Here is a 26,848-nt window from a genome sequence, read left to right on the forward strand (position 1 = left end):
AAAGAGCATATTTTCTTCTGAGTTACTGAAACTTGCAGCTGTATTTTCTCTTTGAAGTTTGTGTCATTCTTTGTGGTAAATGACTGAAGATGTTCTCTGTCTCTCTGTGTTAAAATTCTGTGCAGTGGAAGATGTGGCTAATGTGTTGTATAGGTATTGTGGTCACACAAAACACAAGTTTTATCACTCCATGAGGGTCTGCAGGAGGCCATTTGTGGCTGACCCTGCTTGCCTGTTTGAAGGTGGGTGTTTGCAAGGGTTTATTGTCAGAGACAGCAACACCTCAACCACAGTGATGTCAGTAAGGATGATGTCGTGAAGGCGGAGTGGCAAAGGGGCCTCTGCAGTGCTGGAGTCCTCTCCAAGGCTGTGACAGCAGCTGGAGAAAGCGTGTGTGGCTGAGGATGAGGATGGTGGGATGAAGCTGCCTGCCCAGGGACTGTGCTGTGCAAAGAGCAAAGAGGTCCAGCACCTTGTGATCCTCAAGGAGAAAGGTTTGCATAAAGAGCTGAAAGAAGGTCCAGCAGATCCGTAACCCAGAGGTATTGGGTTTTCTTCATTTACCGTAGACGGATGGGTAGAGTAGATCCCCAAATCCAGAAAAGCCAGTGCCCTGGCCTCCCCTGGAAAGGAGCTGCAGGTACTCACTAAGTGGAAGACTCCAGCTCCCACTCTTTGTCCAGAGACCATTGTCTCTGTCTGCACATGTGAAAGAAGACTGCGTTGGGAAAAGCATCCTGTGGCATTGGGATTGGGGTGGGAATGGAGCCAGAGAGTGCAGCTATTGCTGCTGCTGGCGAGGGACTAATGACACCTCCTTTATCTGAAACATGGAGATGGAAAGAGCGAGCTGGGGGAAAGCTGTGCTGGTGACAGAGCAGTGATATTGCTGATTCATATTGTTGTAGCATTCAGAGGGCAACTTTTGGGTGTCTGCTCCGTTGAATGCTGGGTGAACATGTAATTGCCATCAACAAATGAGAACAAATGTCAGCTTTGCTTTGAGGTGAGAACCCCCTTTAAATGAGGGTAAACTAAAGGCATGAAAGACCCAAATTACTTGAAAATGTCATGTTCTGCAGTATGGTGCAGGATAATACAGAGAAACACCTTTTGTGGGTAACTGAGCATGGGATCCTGGAGCTGTAACACGTGACCATGGAAGGGCTTCCATCAGCTTCTAACTCAATCTTTCATTTTTTGTCTTTCAGAAACAGTAACTGGGCATTTTAAAGGGGCTAAAGATGACTGCTGGCACCAAAATTTGACTTTTTTAAATGGCATTTGAGGTAAACCTTGTTTAGTGTTTAATGTTTTATTTTAGTAAATATGAAGAGTATTACTAGTAACTTGTATTTCATTACCATTTCTCTGTGCTTCCAGACTCTTGGAGGAGAAGAACATTTAAATTGTCACAGCTGTATGAATTTAGAATTACTAAATAATTTCCCTTCTCAACTCCTGTTTTCAGTTGATTCTGCCTTGTCAAATAAGATTGAATCCAAATTAATTACATATTATACTACCTATCCCAAAGGCTGGTGGCTTTGCAAGCTTCAGCAAATTTGATCCATCAAATTTGGAAAAAGCCTGATACAAACCAGTTTAATTGCCTTAAGCCAGAATTCTTGGAGATCTTTAGCCTGAACTGCACTGCCTCATTTTGGAGCATTTGGAAATGAAGCTCACTAGGAGGGTTTGATTTACAACTGGATCAGTTTTCAGTTTTCCCTCTTCTCAAATCTGGCCAAGACATAAACCTCTGGAAAAAAAATTCACTATTTCACTTACACTTTAGATACATGGTGCTGAGGGTAAGTTCTCAGATGATTTCATCTCCAGACTTAAGGCTCCAGCCCAACATAGTCTCAGGAACTCTTCCTCTGTAATTGGGCATTGGAGCCAAGGATGTAGCAATGCTGCCCTTGCAGTTCAAGCATATGGATGCATAAGGCAAAGCTGTGAAAAGCAGGTGGAGACTAGTGAGTGGAGAACAGATGTAGGGATAGACAGGGTAATCTGGATGGTAGGAATAGGAGCAGGGCAAAAAAGCACAGTAAAGAGCTGGGATATGAAGCAAGAGAAGACAGTGGGGAGGCAGGTGGGTTTGTAATCAATGGAACATATGACCTTCTAAGATCAAATTCAGGATGGGTGAGTTTCTTCAGAATCTTTCCCAACAAACGGACTGAAAATAATATCAAAATTGATAAATTCACATAAAATGTGAATGTCCTCCTACATAGAAGGCAAGGGTCTACTGTCAGCTCCATGAGCTGAGTTTGAAGGGATTCACAGATCGAAGCAGCCCAGTGGGGTAAGGACTGCTTTGGGGTGGAGCATAGAGGTGATCGAGGTGCCTCATACACACAAGACATGATGGGCTAGTGCATCAGAGGGAAGCAGAAAAGCACTGAGACATTTCAGTACAAGGTCTCCTCACTCACTGTGTGGGACAAGTCACCACAGAGGAACACTGCTGCCATATTAAGCAGATTAGTCTCTAGTGATAGCATTTGAACAATACCATCAGAATGCTGGCAGACATGTTTCAGAACACTCTAATATCTTGTATAATATCAGCTAAGGAATGAATTGCTTTTCCAAGCTTCATCAAGAGAACTGGGACAGATTGGCAGAGCACATCATACTGCAGGATGCGTGACACTTCAAAGGAGAGAAGTACAGGAGACGGGATATACTGAATTTAATACCTTTTGTATTCACCCTGACAGCAGAAAACAGAGCTCTGTGTGTCTCTATGCTAAACCTGAAGTGATCCATTCCCCATATATGCTGAACCGTAGCACTTATTGCCATCTGGGTTAAGGGTCTGCTTTTTTTCCTCAAGGAAAGGACTGTGAAGGGTTGACAGCATTTAAGCAAAGTTGATGCACAGACATAATTAAAGGACAAGGCAGGTATTAAAATTAGTGGGTAACCACAGGGCATTGATCACAGGAAAGTGACAGTCCTGCAGCTGGAGCACAGACAGCATGATACCTTGGCTGGGAGAAGAAGTGAAAAGCTGGCAAAGTGAGGGACGTAGCTGAGTCATGCAGGAAGGACGACTGGGGTGGGGGGTGAGATGTGGAGTGCTTTGTGCTTCCATTCAGTGCCAGGGAGATGTGAGCAGCAGTATTTCAGCTGTAAATGACTGATGTAGGCTTAGTTTGAAGACGTACCCTTGAATCTCTGCAAAGTATTTTTTGGAGGTAACATTTGCAAGAACAATACATTTCCAATAAGAGATCAGTGCTCTCAAATCCAACTGAGAAGGCTTTTGTGGAAGATGATTCACTTTGCAGGGAGATCAGGTGCACCCTTGTTGGGGAAGGATGGCCAGGAGACCATTGAGCAGTGTCAGCAGACCCCCAGAGCAGCAGTTGAGGGACTGCTGGCTCTCAGACCTCTCTTGAGTACAGTTATGACATTCCTCCAGGGAAGGAACCTCTCCTGTGCTGCCAATTACATCCTGACTTTGACCACCTTGATGGGGTGCAATACGAACCATCCCATGGTCACTGAATGGTTGTTTGTAGACTGTTAAAAAAAAAAAAAAGAAGAATTTGGAAGATCAAGCTCAGTTAATTGAATTTACTCGTTTGGAAATTTTTCCTGAAGCTTTGTTTGAGATCTGCATGCATTTAGTATATGCATGTCTTGTAAGTGCCAGAAGAAATTGAATATGCAGGTCATGAAACAGACCTTTGGATGGCCTCTCATTTAGGGAAATGAAGGGATATTTCAAGCAAGACTGAAAAGTTTCCCTCCAGGGCAATGCTTTTCTGGCAGAGATGGCCTAAACTGTCCTTTTTGATCACCATATCAATACAAAGAAGTGTGTTGGGGTCTTACTTTTAAAACTGGGCAGGTTTTAAAACCCTCAAATACTAGATTTAGGAGAAACACATAATGTAACAATTTAATGTTAACAGTATATTAATGTAAATTTCATATTGAGTGCTGCCTCACCTGCACTTGGACTGAGATCAAACAAAGCAGCTCCTTGGCCCTGTCCCCTTCAGTCTCAGTCCCCAGCTGAGACCAAGCTCAGGGTTTCGTTCCTGCAGAGTGAAGGGAGAAGTTGGCATGACCAGAGTCCTAACATGGACCTGGGCAATGTCTTGATCCCTCTACATCCAACAGAGCCTTACAGATATCGTGCATAGCACTGTGGGCTTTTTCTTACCTTGCAAAGGTCTGCATTGGAGAAACCTGCCTCAGGACACATTTTCAGGGAAGTAATGTGCTCAACATACCCAGAAAACTTAGGATTCATCCCTAAGTAACACTTTCCTGAAGACAGTTTCCATGGGACATTTTCTTTGAGTATTAATGATCTACCTTGGAAATATGATTCTACAACTTAACTCATGTTCTTCATATAAATAAAAGAACATAAATTATGAGCTTCAGAGTCTGAGACAGGGCAGAGAGGTAGCACTTGAGAGGGTTTGCAAACTGGTTCTCCTGCTGGCTGCATCATATTTTTATAAATGCTGGTTTCAGTGCTGATACCATCAACACAGGCCTAATGAAGCAACATTGTGTTGAGAGAAGGTAAAAAAGCTTCAGTTTTGTGATTAAATTTACTTTTCTTTCTTCTTCTACTCTCATTGTTTTTGTATTACTCATTTAATTCTGTGGTCACTTTTCAAGATCTCCCGCAGGGGATTTTGCCTCCTCCTCTTCCCTGGGAAGAAGGTTATGCAGGAATTTTCCAGCTCTGTTCAAGTACCGAGCAAATATGAAATTTAAAAATGAAAAAACTGTCTTTTTAAAAGGTGAGAGAGCCAGACATCTTTGCACAGAGTTGCAGGAAATGATAGATGAAGTTTGAAAGGTTGTTATGAACATGAGTGGTGCTGCCGCTTGATCTATTTGTTATATACTTAATTTGTGGCTTAGCTTTAAATAAAGCTAAATGCCAGCTGTCAATCTAGCTCAGAAATGGTACAAAATCTGGGATTCTGGCTGTAGAACTCATGTTGCTCAAGGCAACCTGCATTAATAGTCTAAGGTAGCCCATCTTGCTTTTCCTACAGCACACAGTCAGCCATTTGGGTGATGTATATGCTACTGTCTACTGTAAGTGTTGGTGATACTTTCCATATAGAAAATGCCATCAGTGTGACAGATATTCACTGCCAACATATCAAAATGGAAAGACTGCTGCAATTCAAATAGAAATATCCTGGGAGGTTCTCAGCTATGTTGAATTAAGGCAGGAAGAATAGATCAAATGGTTTTTTCTAAGCTCAGTTAACTCCATGAGTACAGGACACAGCTGTGAGTCCCTTCAAGGCAGTACACTTGTCTGCCAAGTTAGAAGGCAATTATTCTTCATAAATCTGTCTTTTTAAATCCAAGCAGATCGATTGTCTCGTCCATCCTTTGCCTATGCAAGCATCCAGACAGGCTCTTTTAGCACCACCTACAACTAAGCACCCCTCTTTTCAGGAGAGCCACACCATGGAGGTGATGGAAGCCCTGGCAGTCCTGCATATTCCTTTACAATGGTGGATGTAAAGGTATGTTCATTTTGCTCACATTTTTAGTGCTTTAACCAAGAAGTCTCTGTTCTGCTTTTAAGCATCATCTTGGCTTTAGATATCTGACCTCTAAGCAAAGAAATAGAATACTTCTAAAAATTTACTGTCTAGCTAACAGGCAGAAAAATGTTGCAAGAAGACAGGGTGGTTTCCTTAGGTCCATGTCATGGTTGCATCAGTGTAGAGCTTCCAGAGCTGCACTAAAATTGGCTTGGTTATAAAACAGTCATCTCCTAATAGCCCTATTTTGCCAAATCACCCAGTCTCTGAAAGTCAAAATGGCTTCTGCCCTTCCTGGTGACCTGAAATCATGGGTAGACATCCAACAGATCCAGTGAAAGCAAAAACTGTTTGGTGCAGTTGTAAGCAAAGCCTACATAAAAATACATGCTCATTTTGATCTGAATAATAGTGATTTTCACTTTTTTTTTTTCTTCTTTCAGATAGGGAGAATGTTTTTCAGTATTTGCAAAGTGCATTTTTAGATTGTTCTGACTACAGCCATTACTGCTATGGTGTGTCTTCTCTGGCTGACATTTGGCCCTAAAACCCCAACAAATGCTATAACAAAGTGAGAGGAGTTGGCATAAATTGTTCTCTCCCATGCTGCAGTGGCATAGCAATGAAAGAAAGGTTGTTCATTTTTCTTTTCTTTGAATTTTAATTTAAAGACCATATTGATATATGTATCTATTCTGTTATCATGAAACAAAGTAAGGAAATGAGATGTTTGTCCTTATTAACAAGCCTCCAGACAGAATCCAGCAGGAGAAGTGAGACAAGGAGAGATGAGGGATGGGATGTGGTGTGGAACGGATTCAGCAGCAAGCCCTGGGCCAGTTGCTTGGTGGCACTGTGTACGGCTGGGGCAGCCTGGAGACACACCCTAATCAGTAAATACAATGGGAAAGTAAATGTAAATATAATGGGAATGTAAATGTAAATACAGTGGGAAAGTATATTCTAGGTATGAAAAAGTATGGGAAATTCTGCTGGCACTTAGGAAGTTTCTGCTTTAACTCTGTTGGCATCGTAGAACAGTCCTCCAGCTCTTAGTCCCACCTCTGATCACAGTATGACCAACTTAAAAGTTAGGTGATATTGTCCACACCCTCATTCCACTGAATTTTGAAACTCTAGGGTGGAGAAAACATTGCTTCCCTGGGTAACATGACCAGTGCTGGACTAATCACCCTCATTATGAAAATGTCTTGCTTGATTTCCCTGCTGCATCTCTGACTCCTCTCCCTTGTCCTTTTGAGGTGTGTATCTGTGAAGAGGTGAAGCACCTTTTGAGATGCTTTGTCCTTTTCTGTAACCTACCATGCTGTCAAGCAGCAGGAGGCTGCTTGCCTCCAAAAAAGCAAATGAAGAAATGAGGCCTGAGCCAATATATACATAATAGTTTCTGGGAGACTGAAAGGCCACATGAATCTCAATTTGTGAATCATTTCTGCTGCAAAAGCAGAACAAATTCATGAAAGTGAACAGCTTGGCATTGGCACTTCCAGAACAGGAATTTGAGGGGGTTTTCTTTAATCTTGACTTTGAAGAGACTTAGAGATTGACAAGGAATGATTGAAGAAAGAAGGGTTAAACAGCCTGGAGGCTGAACAGAAACACTGCTCTTATTTTGACCCATCTGTAATTTGTTGTTTGTAATTCAGCTCCACACAAATGGAGAGAAAAGCTATGAGCATTACTTTCTCAGCTCCAGAGGAGACCAGAGCAAAGCCTGCTGGTGACTTCATGGGGACTTTGCTCGAAAAGTGGTGAGGTGTCACTGGGCTTAGACAAGAGGGCTTCCACTTTCTCCCAGCATCTCCACTGCGGTGTTGAACTACAATTTTAAACTGTGAAAATGTGGAAAACTGCAGCTGTGAATCCTCTGATAAATCACAGAAAAACAGGGCTAGAAAGAGTCACAAGGGCTCATTTAATTTTTTCTGCAGCCTCAAGGCATGTTGTACCACTTCATCATTTCTAACCTCCCCCTGTCTGACCTGTATGTAGGATGATGGAAATTTCAATATCCCTAACTGCTGTCCTTACCTGCAGGATTTTTTTTTTCCCCATGCATGCTCTGAATTTTTTCTGGCTTTAATTCAAGCTCATTGCTCCTGCTCATGGTAGACATCCATTTATGACAACATTTTATGTAGATGGAGGATTATGTTTCCCTTCAGGCTTCACATATTTATGGTAAACCCCTATTCAGTCAGCCTCTGCTCCTGTGGCATTTTCTGCCCCTGCTTAGCAGCTGGGCTCTCTGCAAGCTCCAGTCCTCAAGACACAGCACATCACTCTGTCTGGTGTGGAAGGGTAATTTCCCATTGTGTGGGCTCTTCTCCTACTATATCCACACTAGAACATCTATGTTTTGAATTGTCATTCTGCCCTTTTCCTGCCCATAGCTCCCACTTGCTTTGCTTTATCCATAAGCTTACAGGCATACTTTCCATTTCTCCATCATCTGAACCCTCAGCAGATGCTCTTCCCTTTAATTGACCCTAATGTTTTCAGACACAAGGGAAAAATATTTGATGCTTTACCTGCCATCCACTTTAGAGCCCTAAAAAGCTAAGTTTCAGAAAAATGGATTTTGTTCCCTTTGGAGCAGGAACCCCACAGCAGAGCTGGGTGCATTTTTGGCTGATACAGTAATTCTTGCTTCCTCTCTCCATTTGCTTCATGTTGTGTCAAATAACTCCTGCACTTGCAAACAAAGGAGAGGATATCCCTCTTGTGCACAATGTGTACATACCCCTCTTGTACACATTGAATGGCAATGGCATATAGGAGAGCCTTTTGCTTTAGAAGACACCAACGCTCTTCATAAATGAAGTCTCTGGAAAATCATAGTTCACCACTATGAAAAGAGCCCTTGTTTGATAATGTGCTATGGCAGTGCCCAGTAACTTTGTACTGGTAATGAATAATGCCATAACAAGGAGCTTGTGGAAACAGGAGCTGACACAGGACAGACCCCTCTGCCAATTAATGTATGTCTTCAGTCAGGAGGTATGACTGGAAGTGCCTGCACCTGTGCCAAACAGGACATTGGACAATAAAACAGCTCCTCTGAAGTACTGATAATCTCCTTGTTGGTCTGTGAGTAGCCTGCCACTTCTGGCTTGTATAAAACTCAATTCTCAGGTCATCTGCTGCTGCTACTAAGAAAAAGCAATAAACTCCTGCCTCTCTGTGGGTATGCTCTTTTACCAAAAAACAACAAGTAAAGGCAGTGTTGGTCTGGGGGATCCTGTGCAGAGTCTTGTGGCGCTCTCTGAGATGCTGAGGGCTCTGGGATTGCATGTCTGCCATAAACCAGTCACCCAATATTGGCTTCTCCAGCACTCAATTAAAGCATGTCCAGCACACAGCCTGGCTGCATATGTTAGCACATAAACTATAAAAATCCTATGTCTCCCTACCTGAGAGGGGTGAGTTAAATGGGCAGTCCCAAAGATTCAACATCTAACTGGGCACAGTAATGACTGGCTTTAAACTTAGGAAAATGAAAGAAAATGTCTGTGTTTGCTTGCTGATGACTCAGGGCTCAGGGTTAATATTTTCAAACTTGCCATGAAAAATATGGATTTGAAATATAACTGGTTAGGAAATTGAAGGTCTGTGTCTGCAAGCAACACATTAATTCCAGCATCTGGGGCTTTGAAAAGAGCCTACATGTGATATGGTCTGCAAAAAAACTGGGATTTTATGAACTAGTGGTAACACAGCAGACATGGCAGTGGAAGCAGTGTAGAAGGGAAACAGGTTAAACTAGCATATAACAAAATATTTCAGAAAATATCACTACTTATTTACACCTGGGGCATGAATGTTAACCTGAAACAATTGTACTCCTTTCTTTTATGCCTTCCCTACCTTAGATTTCCACTCACTTCACCAAGTTATCTGGTAGGGGCTGCTTTGTCTCCCCGGGCTGAATCCACCCCAGGAGGAGCTGTCTGCAAGACTATGCAATTCTACCAAGTCTGAATTTGATCCACTATGCTCAGTTGTCCTACTAATGCATCTGTCTTGGGTCCAAGTGCTCTCCTGGTTTGAACTATAATTATCCTAAAACTAGATTTTTCTAAATTTCATTCCCTTGTAGCTTTTTATAGTTCTGTGAATTAATTATTCAGAGCTGTAGAAGTTCTCGGCAGTGCTTTTCCATAGCTTTTATGGACATGGATGCATTTCACTCATGTAGAGCAGAGCATACACTAGAACTTCAGATGGGGACAAGGGAAAGACTTTGTCCAAATGTTAAACATGCTGAGTTCAGCACGTTCTCCTCTGACACCACCTTCTTGAATCTGAGGCATAGATAATCTCAGAGGTTGAAAGTGTCTGTATTTCCTCCCTGGCTTTTTTAGGCTTTAAAGTCTCCCTTTTCCTGTTACAGGTTGATGCCACCTGTAGCACTGTGGGGCAGGTGGGGCTGCTGTGATCATGAGGACCAGTATGGCTGCACAGCTGAGCACTGCCAAAAATACACCCACATTTTAGCTGGGATGGGGGTGAGGTGCAGCTGGGGTGCAGTGGACACTGGAGGACACAGAGTTCTAGCCTGGAACCAGAAGCTGGGGAGAAGTCAGCAATCTCATTTTGCTGCTGAGAGTGGATGTGTGTTTGGGGATGGCCAGGTTCTTGGGGACATGTGAGAGGAGTCTTTGGGATGCAGGCTGGGGAAGATGTGTCCAAATAAAGCATAAAGCTTTGTTTGAATTTCACTTGAGCAGGAAGTTAGTAGGAATATTTGAAGGTTGTGGAGGCATCAAATCACAGACCTATTGGGCTGCTACTGGCACAGCTCTTCTGGCTTGCTCAGCTGAGCAATCCCCAAAGTAGGTGTGTGGGGAGATGTGCCCTCCTGCCCTCAGGCTCACCCCATCTTCCCAGGGAGTTACAGCCCCTTCTTTCACTGGACCCTTTCCCCTGGAAAGGCCACTCACACACTGGGGGTTTCCATCACTCAGAGCAGTGAAGGGAAATGTCTGTGCTGCAGCTGCCAGGCTCTGAGCAGGACCCTGGTTTCCCTGCATTTGTCTCTGCAGAGGCAACACAGCAGCACCAGCAAATGAGATTGAGCCTCTTCTGCCTCCCACATCCTCCTTTGGGTAAATGCAGAGTGTGTACTTTAATTAGTGATGATACATGAGGGAGACAGGAGATGAAGCAACATTCAAATTAAGTATCTGCAGAGCTGGTAAGAAGGTAAATATGAGCTCCTAGACTTGGGGGATTTTCTTTAGTCCCTTCTTTTGCCGCAACAGTTTTAATTCAAAAAGCAAACAAATCGTTGTTGCAACATTTTTTCTACCAAAACACACCTTTGAGGTCCACCTTCACAGGCATCTGAGCTTTATGGCACTGCAAAGCCCAGGGTGGGTTGGTGGGGCTCCCACTGCAGCGGGGGGCCAGGCACAGCATTGCATCAGGCAAAGGGTTGTTGCTTCCATGCTGCAAACCCACAGTGAGGGTGGTGGACTGACACCTGCATGATACCACCAACCCTCCTGCAGCAGCTCACCCTTTCACAGAGGCAAACCACAGCAGGTTTGGAGCTTTTCCTCAGGAGCAGAGGCTTCAGTGACTGCTAACTAGCCTGACACCTCTCTCCCATACCTTTGCTATGTCAGGGGGACTATGAGGACACCTCTGCATGTATTTCTGCTCCCATGATCAGGAATCACTGCTCACAGCTGTGTACTTTGTACCACTGCTCATCCTGGGACATCTGAACAGCTCATACTTCACACTTAGCATCCTCTTTCCCGCTGTCACGGACAGGCCTTCAGACTGAAACTGGGTGGGACACTGAACATAAATATTACACAGGGGCCAGAAGGATAAATGAAAGCTTATTGAAGAATAAGTTAACCTTACATTAAATTTTTTTTTTGGAAGCGCTAAACTTGCTCTGTGCCTTATATGACAGATTTTTGTTTGCTTTTGTAAGTAATACGGTATTTAATTATTGGACAAAGCACATTTCATAGCAAAATACGTTTTTTAAAGCATTTTGAACTGATAAACAGCAAGTATTCACACCCCCTTTGCTATGATTTCACTTTAATAATGATTTTGGTGTTTCAGTACGAGTCAGGCAACAACAGAAGAATTGCTGAAGAAATTTTTGCTAAAAACCTCTCTGAAAAAACAGTTATGAGTCAGAAGAAACACAACTGGATTTTACTGGCTCAAGATTGGCTTGGTTGGATCTGTAATTTCAGAAACCAAATTCCACATCTGGAACTGTCTACAGTTTAGCTATTAATAGGATGTCTGTGCTTTTATTTCAATGCCACCACTGGGAGATAGGACCTGCCCTGAAGAAGGGGTGGCTGCCAGCGGCCACTGATGCCAGGCACAGAGAACCCCACTACAACAGGAGATTTCCTGCAGTGATGACTCAAAACAAGCAGCCTTTTTTCCAGTGGAAAAATGCATTGTCAGTGTGAAAGAAAAACATAATTAGCAGAGGCCAGAAAGGGAAGACACTGGAAGACCCCAAAAGCTCCAGAGTCCCTACTTTTGCTTTCTGCCCCTGCCAGTATAATTTGTTTACCTATCTTTTTGTCACCAAAAATTAAATTTTATGTGCCAGTAAAGGCTGGTTATTTCTGACAGGATACCAAAGAAAAACAGCAGTTGTGTCATTTTTGAGAGTTCATGTGTGGAAGGCCAGAAACATGTTCTTTGCCTAGTTGAAGCCAAACTGTATATTACTTAACCAGTGCTGAAACTCTTACAGGAAAGGTGACCCAGTCCAAAACTTTTAGGAATACATCTAGTTTAGGAACTTATTGGATGCTTTTAATTATTTCTCAGTTTCTGTCAGCATAAAAGCATGCCTTTAAAACCTCTGTCAGAATAAATTTTGCTCAGATACCACCAACATGGAGTAAAAAACTGAATTTCTCTTACTTGCCTGGATATAATTTGATATGAAAAACCTGGTATAATGCTAATATTAAAAAATCTGGTGGTATTTGCATGGCAATTGGAGCTCAGAGGAGCTGCTGTGGCTCCAGTAAGCTGTGCCTTTGAATGCTGTCAGGAGGATCAGCTGAGCATGGCTGTACCTCGCCAGAGCACCAGTGGGATGCTGATAATAACACAGTGTCACACATTGTCCAGGATCCTACTAGTGGGCTCCTTTATTGGATTATTGTCTGTTTGGAGAGGGGAAAATATCCTCTGCTTGAAGCAGATTGCCTCGTGGTTTGTGTTGTGATAAAAGGTGATCAAACATCCATGGAAACTGTGAGCCTTTTTAGTTGCAAAGTTGCTGCCTCTCTCTCTGTTGGTTTTATTAAAAAAGTGCATGTTTTGGTAGTGCTGTGGCAAAGGTAGTGCAGGATGCTTGGCAAGGCTGGAAAGCAGCCTGCCCTGGGGAGAAGTCCTGCCATTCCAGCAGGAGTCCCCTACCCTTGGCTGTCATATTGCTCTGGGTGAGCAGCCCCAGCTGAAGGATCTGCTCCCCTGTGTGCCTGCCCCAAACTGGCCACTGGGGCTTTGTGGGGTTGCATGTTGGATGCTTCTGTTCATGGGAAACACAAATTTCTCAGGCCCATGTGTAAATGTGGCTGTCTTCAATTCATGGGAAACACACATGAATTTTTCAGGCCATTGAGTGAACGTGGCTGTCTGCATGCTTGGAATTAAGTGTGTTTTTCACTACTTGAAGTCAAAGCTTGAGGCAGGAGAATCGGGACATGCCTGCAAGAGCATGGAGGATCTGGTGGTTATCTAAATGCATAATCAATACCCCCATTTACTTACTAGTGTGCATTTGTCAAATGCCCAACAGTGTGATTAACCTATTTAAATATTTTCTTCAGGCATAAAGCAACCTTTCCAAAATTACTAACTTTTTTCTCATTGAAAATATTGTTAATTAATACTTTTATTGTCCTCCCCTGTGATTTGCTTTCTCTTAATTACCAACAGGAGCAATACAAGAGTGCTCCACTGCCAGTGCCAAAATTAAATTGACTTTCTCCAAATTGCACTGACTGATCCACATGGCTGTGCCTTCAGGTACTAAGCAGGAGACCTCAATCCCATGGGAAGTGCTGCTTTATGAGGCACTCTGTTTTCACAGAACCACAGATTGATTTGGGTTGGAAGAGACCTTTAAAAGTCATCTAGTCAAACAACCTGAAATAAGCAGGGACATCTTCAACTAGATCAGGTTACTCAGAGCCCCATTCAACCTGCCCTTAAAAGTTTACAGGGATGGGGTATCCACCACGTCTCTGGTGGATGTGCCAGTGTATCGCCATCCTCACTGTAAAACATTATTCCTTCTATGTAGTCTGAACATGCTCTCTTTTAGTTTAAACCCATTATCCCAAGTCCTGCTGCAACAGGCCCTACTAAAAAGTCTGCCCATGTCTTTCTATAAGCCCACCTTAAGTATGGAAATTAATTTCAATAATAAGTATTTCAGGGTAGTTTCATGCAGATGGGAGCAGCATGAGGACATGGGTGTTGCAGCAGTAAGGTTTGAGCCCTGGATGAGAAGTGCAAACATGGTGCAAAGTCCCTTAACCACAGGGTGCTGGGGAAGCAGCAATCCTGATGCCAGTGGAATGCCCTGGCTTTTGCAGGGCTCTGGAAAATGTCCCAGGGCATGCAGGCTGGAAGAGCACTACAGTACCATCTTGTTGGCTCCAGCATCCCAGGAAGCGCTGTCAGATTTCTTTATCTTTCTCTTTTGATCAGCCATATGAAAAAAAGTGGTCTCAGCAAACCTGAAAGTTGCTGTGGGGAAACACCAGGCTTAGAATATTATTTTTCATTGCCCTGATTGAACAAAAATACATGGCTTTACAAAAGCTTTGCAAGGCAAAAACTAAATTTCATTTAGACACACTAGTATTCTTTCATACTTATTTTCTGACTTTTGCATTCTCCTGTTGTGTTTCAGAATAGAAAAAAGTAACAGTATTGATACTTTCTGCTGCAGTGAAACTCTTGAGTCTTCTTACTCTATTCCCCCTTTCTCAGCATAAATTTACCACGTTGAATGACAAAACCAGAGTTCACTCTGTTACATCTCACAGAAATGAGTTTTTCAATGGCTACTTCTCTCTGTGGGAACTCATCCATTTCAAGGGCTCTCTGTTATTTTCTGCTCAGACAAATTAGACATGTCATTTTGTGTTTAGAAATTGCTGCTGCTGCCAGCATGAGGAAGTAGCCTGGGTGGGAATGCCAAGCCCAGGTGGGAATGCCAGGGTATCACGGGCAGACACCCAAGGCCCTGCGGCTCTGCCCTGATGGTGGATATGCTTATGCAGGGACCCTGTGGGACAGCAGGGTTGTTGGTAGATGCAACTGAAAATAATCATGAGCGGGCTATTGAGTGTAAGAAATTCCATTTTTTTTGCTAATAGATGCAGCTAAAATGCCCCTGACCCCAAATTTTGTTTGATGATGAATCCCAGCAAATACTGTAGCAAACCCCACAGTAAAAAGCTCTAGCATATAGAGCTTTAGCATATAGAGCATATCTCTAGCTCAAAAGCATCATAGCAAGAAATGAAGCTTTTACATTTTCCTTATGTAGCAAAGTCTTTCTCTTTTTGCGTAAGAAACTTTAATATTAAAATCTTGTCTAAAACACCTAACTTTAGTGTCTGACATAGCAACTGCAGCCTGGGAGGCAAAATCAGGTCCTTTTTAGGTTTCCATGTAATAACTGGGTAGACAACAGTAAATTAAATGAAAACGTGTCAGTTTAATTCATAAATTCTTCACCTCTGTCAAGCCTAATTTTTTTTTAATATCTCCACCCTCAGTCTTTCTATTATGGGAGAGAAAAACCACGCAGCCAATTTTCCTTTATGTTGGTTTAATTGTTGCTCTTTTTGACTTTGAAAAGGATACCAAGTGTTCTCATATATGTAAATGTGCCTGATGGCTTTGGTTGTTCAAACTGAGGCTCCCCTGTAGGTACTGGGATATCCCTGGGGCAACCTTAATACAAATGTAGGTAGAAAGTGCATTTTTTTATTTGTCCAGCTGTGCAGGCTCACATCTGCTGTTCTCAGGCTTGCTGCCAATCATTGCAGCTCTTACAATTTATTTTTCCTCGCAAGGGAAGAAAGCACCCAAGACAATCATACTGAGAGAAAGAAGAGCAATCATGCAAAGGTGGACTATTGACACTATTTTTGTTACTTTCTTTTTTCATCTATCTGATGTTACTGGCATAGTGGTAGGCATAGTAAGTAGGTTGGAGATGAAAAAGCATGCAAAAATTACATTAAATATTGTGTTGAAGCTACATTCTCTGAACACTCATTTTCCCTTGCTTTATGTTATATTATTCAAACTAGACAAAGAGCCTTCAGAGGTAACTAGCAGATTTCCTTCTCCTGCCTCTCCCCGCCCTACAAGGTCATCTAAAATAGGCCAAGGAAGTACACTAGAAAATACTGCAGGGAACAATCTTGCTTTGGCAGAAAAATGCATTGTAAAAGTCTACCTGCTCTTTTTCACTTCTAGTTTCTGTGATCCAGATGACTGGCAAGACCCCGTATTTGTTTTGGTAGTACATTAAATACTAGGTCTGCCTGTTCAGGTGATGCTGCTTGCCTGTACAGAAGATAAGAACCATGGATGCAGCTGGCATTTCCCAAGTTATGTTTGCTTGGTTAGTCTGACTTGGAAATGCAAGGAGCACAAACAGGGGTTAAAGCTCTTAAACAAAGAGAGGGCAAAGGTTCAAGTCCCAGCATCTGGTAACAAAAATAAGAGGTTTTAGAGATGAGCATCCATAGATTTATCATTGGAATTCAAAATTTATCAAAGAAAATAGTTCTGATAAAAAAATTCCATCTTATTTCCCCAAGCACCTGCCAACAAGCTTGGTTTTATCACAGGTAAATAGCACTGGCTCATGTCTCCATTACTGTTCTCATTTGAATTCCTTTAAAGTGATCCCTCATTAAGGGATTTCCAAAAACAAGATTAAAAGAGGATTAAAAAAAATTATCTTCTGAAATGTTGCTTTCTTCTTCATCAAATGTACATTGTGAGGAAGCTCAGTGATGTAGGGGGTCTCAGGCCTGCTCCTCCAACCTCTCCTGCAAGATTGTTCTGCAAATGGCCCAGCCAGGCAGGAGCTCCTTCCCAGGCCAAGTTGCTGGCCAGAAGTTTCCCTTGGAGAAGTGCCATGTGCTTCCAGGATCGCAGTGTGGGGATGACCAGGATGACCATGTCCCAGCTCAAAGTCAGAAGACATGCTTTTGGCTGTCACTCTTTGCAGAGGAGGCAAGTCCTGGTTCTTCTGGGAGAGGTGGATCAGAGCCAGCCTGACCCACAACAATCTCCCTTGCCAGATGCCTGACCATGTCTGGAGCAATTTGTCACCTTCAAGGACACCACCAGTGCTTTCCATCCCAACAATTATGACAGATATCAGAAGACCAATGGGAAAAGAGGATCTCAATCCTTAATCCTTGCCAGCATTTTCTTCCTTTGCTTTTTGGTGCTGGGCTGGCCAGGTCAAGTCGATAAACTGCTCAAAAAAGGTAAATACCACTTTAATCTCTTCCTCCAGTTAATCATGGCAAACCACAGGAAGGCAGATAGTAATTCAAGATTAGCAATAGCCTTACGAAGCTCACATTATAACCGAAGAAATTTTAAAAGCCACACACCTCAAATACCTTAGTTTTCATCTAATCCTTTGATAATTAAACACCAGACAGAAAAAAAAAATAAATTCACACATTATCTTCAAATTCCACATAGTTGGAATGATGCAAATGAGTCAAATTTAATCCCTCTTTGTTTCTCACTCCTGACTGTGGAAACAGAATGAAAAGCAGAAAGAAAAATCAAACAAAAGGTGAGATGCCAAAGCAGTTGTAGATTTAAGTTTGTGAAGGTCCATGCTGGGTCATCATGGGATTATTACAGATGGGCTCAACAAACATATCCCACAAAAGAAGAACTTTGAATAAGCCAAATATACCCAGTGGAACCAATTTTGCAAATGTTTTCACAGAATCAGAGAATCATTTAGGTTGGAAAAGACCTCTAAGATCATCAGGTCCAACAACTAACCTAAACAGTGCCAGGTCCACCATTAAACCATGTCCCTAAGTGCTACATCTACGTGTCTTTTAAAACCTCCAGGAATGATGACTATACCACTCCACCCAGGGCAGCCCATTCCAATATTGACAATGCTTTCTATAAATAAATTTTTCCTAACATCCAATCTAAACCTTTCCTAGAGGCTATTTCCTCTTACTCTACCACTTATTATCCTGAAGAAGAGATTGACATCCACCTAGCTACAACCTCCTTTCAGGTAATTGCAGGAAGTGATAAGGTCCCCCATGAACATCCTTTTCTCCAGTCTAAACACTCCAACTCCCTCAGCTGCTCCTTGTAGGACATGTTTTCTGGATCCTTCACCAGTTCTATTGCTCGTCTGGGAGGAGAGAAGCAGCCCTCACAAATTGTTGCAGGAATGGATCTGCAGCCTCTTTGCATCTCAGATTGTTTGTGAGCAGTTGTCAGCTTTCTATGGCCATTTTTCTTCATTTCCCCAGGGATTTCTGTAACTCAGGAATTGATCTTTAGCAAGTATTAGGACTCTAAATCATCTGATATCTTGGTGGTATTTCTTTGGTTGGCTGTCTGTCTGGGTTAAACCATGTTGCATACTGGAAAGCTGTGATTCTTGAAGAAAGAAGTTGGGCATAAATGATAGCAACATCTCATTTGGATCTTGTTGTGTGTTCCTCAATAGCTGTTGAATACAGAATTATTTTCAGTGTTTGTGCAATTTCTTGTGGGATAGTACACAGAACATTAGAGGGTTTGAAGAGAGCAACAGTCACAGGCACTTCTTAAGTAAGTACCCACTGACCGTGGAATGTCCCTGAGCCTCCCAACACAGACAGTTCTTGACAGACACGTCCAGAGCTGTGCTGAGCCGGGTGCAGAGTAGCACAGAGACCCATCTGAGGATCACCCCATACAGAACACAGTGCTCACTGCTGCCAATTCCCGCTGAACCTGGGCAGCCTGGAGAAGAGTCAGGCTCAGAAATGGCTGCAGGTCTCATTTCAAAACCTGTCCACCACAGGTCACAGGGCAGTGCCACACAGAGGGAAACCTGCTGTGGTGACAACCACGTTAATAATGAAAGTGGGGTTGAGCACCATAAGCTGTTTTCTCTCCCCAGACTTGAACCCTGAGGGCTATAAATCTTGGAGAAGGCCTCAAGTAGGTACTTGTGCTGTTGCCACCTATTCCTGGGCGGAGTGGTGTCGTCACCTGTGCCACCGCCCTCGCTGGCAGAGCAGCTGGAGAGGCACGGCCAGAGCCACAGCCCCATCCTCGAGTCCAGCCGTGCTTACGTCGGCAAGGCTGGCACGGGGAAGGGTTTGCTGGGAAATCAAGGGGATTAGTCACATATCTCCTGTGAGGAGAATCCAGCTTCAAGCAGGTGAAGTTGGCAGTGCTGGTGGTTAGATAGTTTTCCATTATATGTTCCTGATTGAGTTGCTTCTAGTTTAAACTGTTCAGATGCTTTAGTTTCCAAGTTTGTTCTTTTCCTTGGCTGACATTTTTATTATTTTCTTTTTAAACTGGCAGGATGGTTCAACTATCTTTGAAGGGCCTTGGAGAAAATAGTTATTGTTAAGTAACATTTTAATCTCTGTAACATTTTCTTCTCTTTGTATCTATGTATCCAGTTTCAAGGTATTGCAGCTTTGGAGTACATGTGAAACGTTTGGTTTCTTTGTGTATTTTTGGTTGGTTGGTTGGTTTTTTTATTTTCCCTTGTCCCTATGAAAATCTGTTGGACTTAATGCAAAGATAAGCTTTGAAAAACTGCTTTGATGGTTTTGAAATGTTTCTGTTTGTTCCCCCCCCCCCCTGTTTTGTCGCTTAGATCTTTTACTATCTTTTTCCTGGTGTGGCCTTGATTTCAGCTCTATTAGTTCTTATCTCAAGACAGCACTGAAGGTGCTCATGGAGAATCCTATAAGGGGAGGCAGAGTGAAAGCTACCGATAAGGCACAGTGACAACTACATTAAATTCTCCATATGTTTTTGACTGGGAAATGTGCTGGGCAGGAGCTGGGAGAGGGCAGGTGGGGAGGAATATTCTAACAGGAAGATTCACTTTGTGCTACATGCTGTATTTCTGAGCAATGCTTCCAATCACCTCCCTCAGGAAGCAGATTAGCATCAATCCCTAAATCCCCTCCATTTTGTGATGGGGTACGGGGAGAGGCTCTGCAACTTCATGTCTTGCACAGAACACTGAGCGAAGGGTGGGCGCCTGTCTCCAGCGAGAGGGATGGCACCCGTCCAGACTCAGCCGACGGCACCAAGTTCACCTGTGCCGCTCTCCATGCTGCTGGGGGCCACTGCCGAAACGGGATGGGGGCACTTTTGTGGCAGGGAACTCGTCCCATTGCCCTGTTCAGACGGAAGCGTGGGGTCCATGTGCTGGGAGGCGGCTGCGCTCGCTTCCAGCAGCCACTCCAGGCGGCTACTGCTGCCGCCGTCCTCCCTCCCTCCCCGTGCACCCAGAGCTGGACAACTTCAGCCGCTCTACGGGATACGTGCAGGGCCGGGAGCGAGCTGGGGCCGCGGGAGAGGTCTCTGTCCGGCGTTCCCTTATTTGTTTTGGGGGTAAAAACAAAAAAAAAAAAAAAAAAAAAAAATCAAAAAAAAAAACAAAACCCAAAAAAAGGGGGAGGGGGTAAAAACCTTCCAACACTTCCAACATAAAAATATCAGAACTTTTCCCGCCCCGCTCCCCTGCCCGCGGTGCCGGAGGAGCCGGCAGCGAGCGCCAGCGGGGCGGGCGCAGCTCCCCGCGGGCGCGCAGCCCCGCGGAGCCACCTCTCCGCGCTGTCCCCCCGGCCCCGCACTTCCTGCCCGCGGCGGCGGCCCTGGCGGGGCCGGGCAGGGCGATACCAAGTGTCCGGCGCGGCGGGAGCGGCGGCGGCGGGCGGCCCCTGCGCGGGGCTCGGCGCTGCGCACGCCGCGGGGCGGCCGCGGAGCGGCGGTACGGTGCGCTCCGCCCCCCCGGCGCGCCCGCTGCCCCGCCGGGGAAGTTGCGCTCTGTCCCTCGCTCTCCCTGGTCCCTCGGCGACGGCTCCTTCCTCCCCCTCCCTCCCTCCAATGCGCCTCCCGCTCATTTCCTCTTTTCCTCCCCGCTCGCCGCCGCTCCGCAGGCGCGCGGCTCGCCCGGGCGCCGCCGCGGAGTTGTAGCTCCCAGGAAGCCGCCGCGCCCCCGCGCAGCCGCCGCCGCTGCTTCCAGGCCGCCCCGGGACCCCGCTCCGCCAGCCGGGTAAGAAACCGGGGCTGCTTCGCCGCTACCCGCGGAGCGGCGCGGAAAATTCGGTAGGGCGGCGGGAGGTCTGCGCGCTCTCTCCTGCCGCGGCGACTGTCGGAGAGCGAAGCTGGAGGGAAGGGGGAGTTCTTGGCTTTTGGCGGGGGTATTTTCGGGGAGAGAGGGATCAAAACGTCCTGTCTGGACCGTGGGCGCGGGGCGCTCCGCGCATCTCTTACATCCCCGTGGGGCGCGGAGCGGGGCGGCTGCTCCCTTCGCCGCCAGGAGATGCGGAGCGGATCCGGGCGCCCTCTTCGCGACCGGGGGATGCGAGCGGATCCCCCCTCTACCGCCGCGGGGCTGCGGTGCCAGCGCTCGCCTCGCCCCGAGCGGAGGGAATTGCCAGCGTTTCCCCTGCCCTCAAAAAACCCCAAGCCGCGTGCATCTATCTGTGTCCTTGTATGTCTGTGGGTGTATGGATATCTGTACATGTGTGTGTGCATATCCCCGTGCAGCCCGCGTGTGTGTTCGGCTGTGTGTGAGCCTCCCCGATGGTGAGGGGCGTTTCGCAGCTCTGCTTTATGGTGGTTAATGGTTTACCCGGAGAAGTTCCCGACGCATGGATGTTGCAGGGCCCTTTGAGTCAACTCCTACAGACCCGGACTTCCTATTGCCAACCTGCCCTCCCAATCGGCCTTTAAAAATGCTTGTGTTTGCCTCTGGTGAGTTGGCTTTTTTGTCTGTCTCCTCGCCTGAGAGATGTCTGGGGCTGTGCTGGAGGCCGGATGGCTGCGGCCAAGGTCACCCCAGTTCCCTGGAAGCCGGGCAAGGGGGAACACCCTGCTCCTGTGAGGTTGTGGCAGCAAAGACATCTGCCAGACGTGGTTTGCATCAAGCTGCTGGGGGACCTGCTGGAGCACATGGCTCCAGCACACACTAGCTGCCAAAGTAGAGAGAATTGCAAGAAATAAGAAATAAAACAAGGCAAGTGTGTTTACAAGAAAGTTTCTATGTAAATAAGTTCCTGCTTGGTTTGGGAAAAGGTCATCTAATGCATCGTCAGGAACGAAAGGTTTGCTGAGAAAAACAGCTGGTTGCTCAGTAGGTCTGTGTCTCCTGCTCATAGCTGGCTGATTTATACCTATGTAACAAAATCCAGAGCTTTTTCACAGGAATACTTGTAGTCAAGCACTGTAGCTGAGCATTGTCCTGTGATCCCATTCGCAAGTAAAAATCTGGTAGAAAGATCAAATTTTCTCTGTGGGAAGAAGAAAGGAGGAAACAATCACTCCCTCCCCAAAATATTTTCTGTTTTTCCTAATGGGAGCCATTTGTCATAATTTCAGGTTCAAAAGCTCTTCTTGCCTGAGATGAAATTTGAGCAAAGACTGGGGGAATATTTCAGCAGCCTGATATAATGCTGTAAATGCTGGGGTGCACCAGCGTTGTTGGGTACTTTTGGCCAGGGAGCAGAGCCTGAAGGAGCCTCAGCACTTGTTCTAGGGCTGAGTATCTACCTCGCTCCTGATGCCTCAACTCTTCTCAGGTGCTTGGGTTGGGAACCCTTTGATTCAGGTGAATGGATCTTAGAGCTGAGTGTGTTTGCCTTCATGTAGTGTGGTGGGGCTTGGGGAAGAAGGCAGATCATCTCACATTTTCCTTAGGTTCGGTGAGGAGCCGCTGGCCAGCCAGCAGGACACGCATCAAATTGTCCTCACACCTATTCTCTGCATTTCTTTGTTTCTTGCCTTTCTCTGTGTAGAGGTGGAAGTGTAGGAAACTGAGGGGAAAAAATGGGTGCCACTATAGAGTGTCTGTTGCAACACTGTCAGGAGCTCTGCTGAGGAGTCAGCTCTGCTGGCAAAAAAACTGCTTTTGTTGGCATAGCTTAGTCTGTTCAGGGAATTGCTACAGTGCTGGAGTGGGGTTTGCTCTTGCAGCTGGCTGCTTGCACCGGCAGGAACTTGTGTAGGCAAACCTTTCTAGCTCTCAGATGCGGCTGCCACTCAGTGCAGGCAATGCTTTGCTCACTGCATGTTGCAGCTGGCACTGCAGTGCCCCCATTCTACCACCCAAGCTCATGGGCATGGAAGTAACATGGGCCAGTTGTTGGGAGATGGGGATAGAGATTAATTTGTAGCCTAAGCAACATTAAACTTGGATTATGACTCCCCAGGGAAAAAAAAAAAAGAAAAAAAAAAAAAAAGAAAAAAGAAATCATGTAATCTGGGTTTAGAAATGTTGCAATTAAAAATCCACATGCAACGTGTTTGGTTTTTTTTGTTTTTTTTTTTCTTTTACAAGCGAGGTAACATTCTTCTGAGTGTTGATTACTTTGACATGGGGGAGACAAGAATGCTGGTAAACCAAGGCAGCAGTGTGGATTAAAATTCTATATCATTGGGTTTTCTACTTCCTTTTAGTGATGTGAAACTGTAAGCAATGATGTTGCACTGTTTGCGTGTGCAAGATGCACTGATACTCATGGAAAAGGATCTCACACTTTTCCAGAGAACTGCTGGAATTTCCTTCAAGCATGACTTTTAGGTCAGATTCAGGAAAAAATGCAATGTGTCTTCCAGTTAATGGAAGAAATACAGACTTTTCTTTTTAAATATGTATTCTGTCATGTTCCTAGGATGCTTTTTTTATATGTGGGATCAGTTTCTTTGTTCATTATCTGTGTTACAAAATTGTTTGTGTCCAGCATCTGCATCTTCATTGAGCTTAACTTGGATACAAGTTAAATTTCTTTTGGCAAGAGGTTTATCTTACATTGTGTTGACTGTGTTACTGTATTGTGTGTGATCCTACCCATGGATAATGAAAAGATTTGCTTTTGCAAAATTGTTGAAGTTTAGCTTTAATGAACAGAACTTGTTTTCAATCAGTGCCTAAAATTTCCATTGTTCCAATAATCCTCTACCAGACGGAGAGTATAAGAAATGCAAACAGTTATCTTCGCTACATCAGTCTTTTGCTGCATAAAAGGTTCCACAAGTCGGTTTTGTTTTGCTAACCTGCTAATTAACCCATTGATGTCTGCATTTCTCAACTTACCCAGATAGGTATCCTCTGCCTGTTGTCATGCTCTGCTGGCAGAATAATAGTGAATCCTTGAACAGTGGGGGCAAATACTCCATGAGGAGTTCCTTACTTTACCTCTCAGTCTTTCAGTGGATAGGAGAGAATTTTCATCTGACTCTCCTGGAAATGTGACCTTTCTGAATGTCTGGTGTTGCTTAATGACTGGGAGACCCACAGGGTCCACTGCAGGATGTATTATGCGTTCTCCTGCTCTGATTGTGCTGGAATTAGAAGGCAGGAGCTGGAGGGGGGGAGGGCAGATCAGTCTTGTAATCTAAGAAATATTGCACTTCTTCTGGATTGCGCTGCATGAAAGATGCCATTATTATTATTATTAAGAAATGCTGCTTATCATTTGCATAGTAGTTTTGTAGATACCTGTGAGCAACCAGTGTGAAAAAAATGGCAATGCTACTTGGGTTGTTTCAGTGTTTCTTGTCCTGCAGGTGTGTTACCTTTTTAAAATCAAAAAGAGTAGCAAGTGGTTTAAGGAATTCTCCCTGGTGATCAATGTTAGTTGAGATACTTGGAAACCCATGCCAAGCAGCATTCTGTTCAAAAATGCCAGCTACAGCCTGGCCAGCCTTTTTCTTCCCATGCATGTGATGTATTTCCCAGTGATTGAGCTGCCTGTCTGAAGGGGCACAGTCCTCTTGAAAAAGCACCGAGAAAACTTAGACATAGCTGTAGTTGCATACACTTCAGGCATCAGCCTTTGAGATCTTCTGCCAGTTTTTTTGGTGACTCCTTCAAATATGTTCTAACCGTTTTTGCTTTTTCTGCCCTCTGTTTTTAAAGGAAATCGGGCTGCCTGATGGGGAAGAGTGCAGCTGCATAATTGCATGTTTAACAGCTGGGGGGGGGGAAAGAATGCTTGCTAGTATTTCAGTTGCTGTAATCTTAATGCATTCAGAGAGGTGTTTAAGCTGATGGTATCCCTTTAAATATCCACTTGGGTTGGAAAACACTGGATTGGTGACAGAGACTTCAAGGGTGGAAGGCATGGCTTGCACCTACAGAGATACTTATTGAAAAACAGGCGTACTGAGATCCTGATATGTTTGCCAAGAGCAACAGCTAAACTTGGGCAGCTGGTTTAGCAATTAAATAATGTTTTTGTTTTGGACAATGGGTTTATCGTAATGAATTAGCCGGTGGACAAGTCAGAGTGGCAAAGGGGTTTGTTTTTGATTCCCCAACCATGCAGCATACCTGCTTCGGGCATGTACTTCCCAGCAATGGAGGTGCAAGAAGTATTTCACACGAATTGTCTGGGAGTTGGGAGCGTGTACACTTGTGTGTCCCTTGTGTGTAAACTCCAGATTCTTGTATTCTTTTGAAAATAAAAGTGTGATGGATGGTATAGCTTGGGTATGGAATAAGGAAATACATGGTGCCTTGTGCTTAGAAGTTGGCGTGTGGCTCATGCAAAGTCATTTTAGAATAGTCGGGGGCGGCGGTGGGAGGAGGGAGGAAAAGAAATGCCTTTGGGGGGCTGGGAGCCAGCGCGTGGGCGTGCTGCAAGCCGTCCTCGCCAGCCTTCCGCGCTTCTCACTCACCTCTGCTCCGCACAGCCTGGCCTCGCTGTGCAGAAAGGCGCTTTTCCGCGCTCGGAGGTAGCAGGAATTTTTTTCAGGTTTCTTTTTTTCTTTCAAAAGGGCATTATGCACAGGATGCTCTGTTCTTGGCAGCTCGCCCACTGTGTGAGGGGAGAAAGCTCACTGGTTTGGTCACAATGCAGATAGCCACTGTCAAAGCCAGTTAGCATATGCAGGGATCCTTTCCTTTTTCTCTTAAATAAAGCTTTTTTTTTTTTTCTTTTTTTTTTCTTTCTTTCTTTTCTTTTTTTTTTTTTTTTTTTTAGCAGGCAAATTTTGTTTCTCCAAATACAATCACTTTCTCCTTCTTAGAACTTATCTGGGGAAAATGTCTTTGTAGGGCAGTTTGGGGTTGCTGGATGAAAGCTGCTAATGTGTGAGAGGAGAGTGTGAGTTCCATGGAAAGATGTTGCAGATGCATAACCATTAGCACCAACTTTGGTTATGAAATGTGTGTTCAAAAAAATAAAAGCAGCCAAACTTCACAGTGCTTAGGAAAGGGCCTACAAGCAATATCTGTTCAGTATGTTAGAAGATGCTTGAAAACCCAGTATCTCCCTTGCCAGAGCTGAAGGGAAGGCAGCAGCTTGAAACCTAGGCTTGGGAGCAAGGGCCTGGCAGGAGCTGCCTGGCCAGTGGATGTCACAGGCAGCTGCCTTTCATCATCTGCAGAGTGATCAAAGCACTGTCCTGGAACAAGCTGGGGTTTCTGCTTTTCCTTCTAGTTTCTATCCAATTCAAGGCTCTTTTTTAACAGTCAATACCCCTGTGTGACCCTCTCTGATCTCACCTCTGTGGTGTCCACCTTCCTAAAGCTCTTGTTCTGAGAGAGCTGGAGTCACTGTACAGCGGCAGGGGGAAAGAAAGTGGGATCAGTATAAAGCCCTCCATGGTTAGTCACCACAATTTTTGCTGGGCTGGGTTTTATTGCTCTTGAGCTCATGTATGTCAGCTTTGCTTCAGAGGGGTTCTGGAAGGCTTTCCAGAAAATGGGTGCTCCTGTGTGTAAAAGTTTATTAAAGGAGGCACTTATGCCAAATAAAACGTGGGTTGAAAACACAGATATTTGACAGTTGCAGAATCACATGTGTTTCCGAAAGTCAGAAGCATTTAAGAGGCTGCTTGTGTCCAGCCTCTCTAGTGGCTTTGTGCAGTGAACCCTGGATGGTTGCATCCAGGTGGAGGATGGAGTCCGAGACCACCCCGATGTAAGAAGCCAGATTTCCCCAAATCCCATGGCAAATGATTTCCCTTGGCTTAGGCTTGATGTG

General features: G+C 44.7%; 1 protein-coding gene across 2 annotated transcripts in view; it reads left to right on the forward strand.

Moving 5' to 3' along the window:
• The first annotated feature begins 20,624 nt into the window (after window positions 1-20,624).
• Window positions 20,625-26,848, forward strand: part of HPCAL1 (hippocalcin like 1) — a 64,802-nt gene continuing 58,578 nt past the window's right edge. The window contains exon 1 of one of the 2 annotated variants that reach the window (XM_053974254.1): window positions 20,625-20,910. The gene's annotated coding sequence lies outside the window, so the exon portion shown is untranslated. The remainder of the gene's footprint in view (window positions 20,911-26,848) is intronic. The other variant, XM_053974253.1, reaches the window with a different exon arrangement.

The sequence above is a fragment of the Vidua macroura genome, chromosome 3 (assembly GCF_024509145.1).
Source record: "Vidua macroura isolate BioBank_ID:100142 chromosome 3, ASM2450914v1, whole genome shotgun sequence".
Taxonomy (NCBI): domain Eukaryota; kingdom Metazoa; phylum Chordata; class Aves; order Passeriformes; family Viduidae; genus Vidua; species Vidua macroura.